Consider the following 9,108-nt stretch of genomic DNA (forward strand, 5'->3'; position numbering starts at 1 on the left):
AGTGTTTCTTTGCTCAACAACGTGCCGAAATGTTGAAAGAAGAAAATTGTTATTGATTTGTGTGATACATGAATTAGTTTGTTCATATATTTAGAATATTAATGTAAGGATACATGTATGGTTGATTATATATATTTGAGAAAAAAGAAAATGAATACAATTAAATGATGATACATATACCAGATTAGGTACATGTTAGGATATAGTTCTATAAATACCTAGATATTATAAGCCAAAATGTAAATTAAGTTGGTGGAAAAATATTTTCCCCAATTGGCTTCAAAGAGAATGATAGTATTGATTGAGGAATGAGAAAGCAAGTACAGTGAATTGAAGTAAAGAAGAATCATTTTCTCCACTTGGCTTCAAGAAAGAATTTGAGTATCTTCTCCCCTTCACCCCCCCCCCCCCCCATGGCGGAGCCAGAAAATTAACTAAGGGTGTTCAAATTTATAAAGATAATTTTTTGTAATGAGTGGGTGCCTAAATTTTTTTAAATCAAATTACATAATATTTTATTTTGCCATTTTACTTTGTAATTTGTCCTCAAAGCATTATCCAAACATTAAATTTAAAAAGTCTTTTTGAGTTTATGCTAAAAATTTAATAAAGAAAAACCACTCAAGGGAGTCCAATAAAGAAAATCATCAGACACGATTTAAAAAGAAAAGTTGGAAGATAACAAAAGAGAATAAAAAAATATAACAAAAAACAATGAACCAGTTATCCAACTTCGGCAACGTCCGACGGGTGAAGACGACGAGGTTTTAAATAAATTTCTTGAAGTAATTTTAAAAGCAATTCAAGTGGACATTTATTTTTAAATAAAGTTTGTAAAATTGTCTATGCTTTCTATGGTGTGAAAAACACCATTAAATTTAGTCGAGATATTTGCAAGCATATGAATATAATAATATATTAATAAAATCACAAATATAAACACTTTTATTAGAATTATAGTTTACATTAAACTGTATTTTTCATTATTAGATTATCTTATAAAGGAAAAAACTATTTTAAAAAACCAAAATCTCACTTTTATATGTGTTGGGTGGAATTTAATATATGATTATATTAATTTAACAATATGATAATTAAGCTATTTATGTATTCAAGAAGATCTGAGTGAAACATTTTGTTTCATCTCTTTAATGATATTTCAAGATTAATACTTTGAACGAATTTTAAAAAATAATAAACGTAAAAGAGGAAAAGATAAATTTGCTCAAGATCCAATTTGACAGTTTAAAAGTTACAGAAAAGCATCCCTTTAGAGGGAATTGAACTCAGGACCGAGCATTCAATTTAAAAGTTAAACAAGTTAAAAGATAAGAAAATGAATACTTCAGGGGAATTGAACCCGCGAAGTCAGCCTCCTTTTGTACACTCTTTACCACTCAACCAAACCGCTCGGTTATGTGCAAAGGGTGTTCATTGAATTATATATCCCTGTAAATAGTAGTATTTGACCTATACATACAATGCAATTTTCCGGCGAAGGGTGTTCATTTGACCACCCTTCGTAAGGTGTAGCTCCGCCCTGACCCCCCCCCCCCCCCCCCCCAACCCAAATTTTCCAACACAATGCAAGCCAACGTGATTTTTCCATGGTTTTGGCATCCAGAATATCGACAATATTTGTTATGAGTTAGGAGAGTTTTAAAATGAATATTCTATCTATACTTATTTTTCGTACAAATATGTATAAGGTTTGACATTGAAGCATTATTTATGTCGAACCTTGCAAACTTGTGTCTAAAGTTCCTCGGTGCGTCCAATCAAGGGTCTGATGTAGGGTAATAGATTCAGGATCATCTGAATCCAGTATCATTTATTTATATATGTTAAAGATTCACTGAATTAGTACAAAAAATAGATTTAGGAACTAATAAATCGAATAGATTATGGTAGAATTTTCGAACTCAAACTTATAATGTCCAAATCCTGGATTTGCTGATACAGCCAATCCTCGCTTACTAAAGCGTGCTTTAATATTTGATGATCGCATGCTTTAGTTTAGCCCCCTGCTCCGATTCTCCAGTTTAATGTGGTTCTCCAATTTTGGATCATCTGAATTGCCCTTATGTTTTTGGCAGTGCGAAATTTTACTACCATTAGGACTAGGTTAATTATTTACACTGCTCAAATTTGTTAAACATAGTTATCTAGACTCCTTCCTCTAATTAACCCTTATTCTTTAATCCCCAGATTGTAATTAAGATAACTCAGAAAAGTATTATTTCACCAACTCTTTCGTAGAAATTAGCCATGCCAACAGTGAGTGTTGCCACACAAGGGGTGCACAAAAAAGAACCACATTGAAGACATGAAAACAATTGAAAACATGCCCTGCAGCCTCTGCATGTTCATATATAGACTTCAGTCAACAATGAGATCTTTCAGTTCGAGTATTACTTTTATTCTTTTCATCTAATTATTTTGATCAGTCTAAACCTTAGTGATCAGTACAATTATATGGTACTTGTGCTGGTCGGAGATAATAGATATGGAATAGTCTAGATGTGCGTAAAGTGACCAGAACAATAACACACATCCTATATGATGGAATACAGACATAAACAACGGAAGCAAATACCCATGATCGAACTTGCATGCAATGTATATAGACAAAACATAATCAAGATATTAATCAAACATAAAATTGATACTTATCTCTTGAAGTGTGAATGCAACCTCGAATCTAGCCTTCAAGTACGAGCAAAAACCATCCACGCGTTCATCCTCCAGTTTCACGGTCTTCTACTGTATAACCCGAATAATACCAGAATCTGCGAAATTCGTGTGGGTGAATTTCTATGAAAAAAGTGTAGAAACTTGTAAAACCCCTGAGCCTTCTTATGGAATAAGACCCTGACCCTTTTCCCAAACCTGCTAGGTCTTTCTTTTCCACCAAGAAATCGGATTCCGTTCAATTCTTTATTATTCGGGCACAACAGGGACCACATAATTTAATTAACGAGCCTTCCTATTATGGAATTAATTCGAAATATCTGAATTAATCCTACCATAATAAATTACGAATTATTCCACTAAAAATTCCTAATTGCACTCCACAGTTTAATTTTGAAATCATACATTAAAATTTATTTAACTCCCCATGTTAAGGTTATAGATAACAATCGATTAAATTAAATTACTGACCATTTAATTCATTGACTAATTGAATCCTTTATATTTCCGCTTAACTTATATCATGTGACGGATAAGCATCCATAAAGGGGTATCATCAATCTCAAAGTCGAGGCATGAATTCTATCAACTAATTATTATTTCACAAATGTATTTTGCCATTATCCAATTTACCGGGAATACATAGACCCGCAATTGAGTCGTACCTTTTAATAAATCAAAATAATGAACAAATCACATTGATCATAAAATCATATCAAGATTAAGAGTATAAGTACATTTAATGAGCTAGAGAGGTTGTTTTATATATTCAGTACAAAAACACTTATCTCTACTTGGTCCGTTCAATACACACAAAATGTACTAGCACAAGAAGTTGGAATAAGCTCATTCCCATAATTAAGATAAATTATATTTAATCTTGTGCTACGATCGTACCGATAGATTTGTCCAATTTCCATCTTAGATTGTGAACATAAACTTTATACTTATAAGAACCGATGATTTAATCTTCTGTGTATAAGCTAAACTCTATACACTAGATCATCTACTATATAAGTAAAGGATACACATATTAGTACATGATCTATTTAACTCTTTATTAAAAATTGAATAAATAATTCTTTTATAAGTAATAAATACTATATCCAAACCCATGGTTAATAGTATATATCCCAATAATCTCCCACTTAGACTTTTAACCATGACAATTGTTAGAATATACCATACCTAAATGCATGGTTAATGGTATATATCCTAACAATCTCCCACTTAGACTCTTAACCATGCATTTACAACTTTCACATGTATTCCTTTTGCACGACTATTAAAAGTCTCAGCTAATCTTTACAAAAAAAACTTGCCGAGTTGTTTTGTGATGCAACTTCGTCTAGTAGTGCTTTGTTGTAACTGTCGGTTCTGTACTAAGATCTTCAGGGATCCTATTGTAACACCTCGTATCTTTAACCTAAGCTTTGACCATGATCCTAGACTCAGAAAATCAGATAAAGGATGTGAGAATCAGTTGTAAGATGGGGGTTTACGCCCATGAACAGTGACCGTATTTCAATATACGAGCCGTAATTCAAGTCGTAAACTGGTACCAAGGATTTCTGAGCATTCTAGAATTTGGCATTTGGATGTTACATTGTTAAATACGGACCGTATTTCAAAATACGGCCCGTATTTCTAAACGTATTGGAATTTGGGAAAACTTCCTTGATGAAAGTTGTAGAGCTTTGAAATACCTTTCCAATGGTTTATTATGGGGGTCAAAGGACATCTGTGCAAAGAGTTATGGTCATTTTACTGAAGAGACGCAAATATGTAATTATACGGAATACGGACCGTATTTCAAAATACGGCCCGTCTTTCAAAATACTGACGAAGATTACCGGACGTAAAATGCAATTTTCCGAACACTATATATTCGTCCAAGTTCAAATCATTATTTTTCATTTCAAATCATTATTTTTCATTCGAACACCAAGGGTTAATTATTCCAAGACATTGTCATTCTTTAATTAGTTTTGAAAACCCATCTAAAGGTTCAAGAATTCTTTTGGAAATCCTTATCAAGTCTTTAATTCAAGTTTATGTTTTCCGCGTCGGGAACTCGTGATCCATAAAGTATGAAACTTTCAAAACTAGGGTATACTAGATAAGTCCATGTCTATGACTATATTATGTCGAATTGCCATTATTCGTGTTCTCTTTATACCATTTGATGGCTCATTCATGTTATTCTTGTATTCCGCACTCATGTTTAAAATAATACTTTTATTAAGTATTATGACTTACTACGTTTTATAAATGTTCATGCATCATGCATTTACGTTATATTCCGCTTCATGTTATGCCTTATGATGATTCGGAGTTGCAGACACCGTGGTTCGCTAGCTGGCCACACGCAAAGAAGGTACCGAGGATGCCGTGTTTCGCCTGTGCCATGGTTATCGGGCGTGACAAAGATTCTTATCGTAGTATATCCATCAAGTGTCTTTAAGGAGTCTATGAAACCGTGTCCACGTGGGGTCACTTTTATATGTCCGAGGGCCCATACATATAAATAGTCGACCACCAAGACATTCGGGATCTCACTAACTTATCTTTTAGACATATATATATAGATCGTCTAAAGGCATGCGGGGGCCTTAGAATGTTTTCAGCAAGAGGTTTTATTAGATGCCTTTCTAATTTTTGGCTGCGTGTACGTATTTTAGAAAAATTAAGTATTATGACTTACTATTTTAAAAGAAATACACCGAAAGGCGCTCCCACCAGCCAATGGCGTGACAAGGTTTGCATGTCATAATTAGTTCAACTATCGAAGACACCGTTCCGACTTTTATATGTCCGAGGTTTACATATAAGATAAGTCGGACGATCTGCCAGATCGTCACCTTTCCAACCACTCTTTCTAATTCAGCGTTACCGCACCTTCTAGCGATTCTTTATTGGGGATGTTTAGGAATGCTATCAATATGCTCACATGTTATGCATGATATGCTCACAGAATCGGTAGCACTGGGCCCAACGTCGAGAATGCGGGTCAAGTTCGGAAATAATGGAAAGTCTTCAAGACTAAGGATTTCCTCGTAATGAATCCCCACTTTTATATGTCCGGGGACAACGAAAGATGAAGACCCTCGGACTACATCGATGCTCTTGAGGTGTAAAATCTTCGGGATTATGACCGTAATCTCTAAACCAAGCGGTTATTTTTGGAGCTCATTAGGAAACACTAGCATTGCTACACATGGTATGAATCTTGGAAATTATCCCGAGGTGAGGATACCCGATCTATATGGGATGAGTTTGTAAGTGCATTCCTAACACATGATGAATCACTTCGTATGCCAGATGAGGTCGGGAAGCTAGGCCGAGCAATTCTGAAGCCAAGCGAGGAATGGCGGGAGCGATTCGGGACCGTGACTACTATTTGGAGTTTGTCGGTGCGCCAAGCATGCTTCAAATATGGTACCGGACATGGGGCGAGAGTGAGGAGGTTTGTTGGAGGACTTGATTCCCATTTGTATGATGGGGCCAACATTCGCACGAGAATGGGGGAATGACCATCTCTAAGACGGTTGCTTTCGTGTCGGGGCAATGAGACAAGGCTAGGAGGAGGAAACCTTGCGAAAGATAAAGACAAGGAGTTCGACAAGAGGGTCGAGTCTGGACGATTCGGCGGGAACGGAAACAAAATTCTTTAAGAACAGGAGTCGGCGGACTCGCTCCGTCCACAGCAAGTGCCCCACTCCCCAAGTTCCGTAATGATAAGAAACAGAATTTTAGGCCATCAAGTTCTTATTCTCAGGCTAGTATGGGTCAGTCGACTTATACCCATCCGATATGCGGTAAGTGTAACAAGAGACACTCAGGTGAGTGTCGTGTGGGTACCGATGCCTGCTTTAGATGTGGTCAGAAGGGCCATTTCGTAAAGATCGTCCGTCGGCCCGGATAAAATGACCGGAGGTAACGTGGCGCAGTCCACACGGCGGCCTCGTCATAATTAGGCCAGCAGGGGCGTGGAACGGCAAGGTCCGGCAATACAGGTGGTGGTCAGAACCGTTTGTATGTATTGACAGGTCGTCAGGATACAGAGGCTAGAGCAGATGTTGTCACGTACATCCCGCGCTTTCACTTTTTTTTTATTTTTTGACTGACCCGTGATCCACCTTATCTTGTAACCCACTTTTGTTGCTAAGAAATTTGGGTTTGAACCGGAAAAGTTGCATGAACCCTTTTCGTTGTCCACCCCAAAAGAGTCGGTCATAGCTAGACGTATTTATAGGTGGGTTGTCAGCTTTAGTCTATCACCGCAAAACCATAGCCGATTTAAGCGGAATTAGAAATGGTAGACTTTGATGTGATCATGGGTATGGATTGGTTAGCTTCATGTACCACGGTATGTTGTAGAACTAAAGTTGTAAGATTCGAGTTTCTTTAACGAGCCGGTCATAGAATGGGAGGAGTAATTAGCAGCACCCGGGGGTAGATTTGTTTCTTATCTAAAAGCCGGAAAAATGATTTTCGAGGGTTGTATCTATCACCTGTTCGAGTCAAGGATTCGGATACGAGGACTCCAACTCTCGATCCGTACCAATTGTAAATGAATTTTCGAGGTCTTTCTCGAAAATCTTCCGCAGTCCCTCCCCGACAGGAGATCGAATTTGAAATTGATCTAATTTCCGATACTCACCGATATCCATTCCGCCATACGCGTGGCTCACAGAAAGTTAAAAGCAATTAAAGATCTTCTTGACAAGGATTTATTAGGCCCGTTGTTTCGCTTTGGGGTGCGCCGCTTTATTTGTCCGAAAGAAGATGGTTCCTTACGTATGTGTATAAATCCATCGTCACTGAACAAGGTCACCATTAAGAACGTAATACCCTCTTTCTAGAGTCGGTCATCTATTTCTGTGGCGCCCAATGTTATTTCAAGATTGACCTCGGATCGCATCATCAATTAAAGGTTAAGGAAGTTGATATTCCGGCAGACGCTTTCGAACCCGTTATGGCCATTTTGAATTTCTTGTTATGTCATTTGGGTTGACAAATGCGCCACCGCTTTTATGGATCTTATGAACGTGGTCTTCAAGCCTTATCTCGACTTATTCGTCATTGTCTTCATTAATGATATTTTGGTGTATTCCGTACGAGATCGATCATGCGAACATCTCGGAATAGTGTTGTCAGACTCTTAAAGATCGCGAACTTTTTTGCAAAATTCTCAAAGTGTGAGTTTTGGCTTAACTCAGTGGCATTCTTAGGCCATGTGATCTCAGGAGAAGGTGTTAAAGTTGACTCTCAGAAGATTGATGCGGTAAGGAGTTGGCCCAGACCCACTTCAGTTTCCGATATAAGGAGTTTCTTGGGTCTGGCAGGCTATTATAGACGTTTCGTTGAAGGATTTTCCTCTATTTCTGCTCCGTTGACTAAGTTGACCCAGAAGAAGATTAAGTTCCAATGGTCAGATGCTTGTGAGCGAAGCTTTGAAGCGTTGAAGAGGAGATTGACTTCTGCTCCAGTTTTGACGCTACCAGAAGGAACCGAAGGGTTCGTGATTTATTGTGATGCTTCAGGAGTTGGTCTCGGATGTGTCTTAATGCAGCATGGTAAGGTTGTAGCTTATGCATCTCGTCACTCAAGTTCACGAAAAGAATTATCCGACTCATGACCTAGAGTTGGCGATGTAGTTTTTGCACTTAAGATATGGCGTCATTATTTGTATGGAGTGCATGTTGATATTTTCACGGATAAAAGCCTCGTGCAGATATCTTCAAGAAAAGGAGCCGATCTTAGGCAGAGGAGATGGCTCGAATTGCTTAAGGATTATGATGTGGATATTCTCTATCATCCAGGGAAAGCGAATATAGTAGCCGATGCTCTTAGTCGGCGCTCCATGGGGAGTTTAGCCCACGTTAATGCAGATAAGAGAGTTATGACCAAGGAAGTTCACCGTTTGGCTAGTCTTGGAGTTTGACTTTTAGACTCCGAGGATGGCGGCGTGGTTGTTCGAAATAGAGCCCTTTCGTCTTTAGTCATCGTCGAGGAGAAACGCTTTAGTGATCCCTACTTGTTGCGGGCGGTGAGGGGATTCACGCTACAAGACGACGGCTTTTGAACAAGGGGGAGATGATGGTACCTTGAGGTACCGGCGGTATTATGTGTTCCAGATGTAGATGGGCTCAGAGAGCGAATCATGTCAGAAGCTCACAACTCCAGGTATTCTATTCACCCAGGTTCCACTAAGATGTACCATGATCTTAAGGAGATTTATTGGTGGAATGATATGAACAAGAATGTAGCAGATTTTGTAGCTAAGTATCCGGAAATGGAAAATGATCAATATGGACTTCGTATCAGGTCTACCTCGTTCAGCTAGGAGACATGACTCTATTTGGATGATCGTTGACAGGCTTACTAAGTCGGGCAAGCACTTTTGCCGGTCGA

Source organism: Lycium ferocissimum, chromosome 3 (assembly GCF_029784015.1).
Source record: "Lycium ferocissimum isolate CSIRO_LF1 chromosome 3, AGI_CSIRO_Lferr_CH_V1, whole genome shotgun sequence".
Lineage (NCBI taxonomy): Eukaryota > Viridiplantae > Streptophyta > Magnoliopsida > Solanales > Solanaceae > Lycium > Lycium ferocissimum.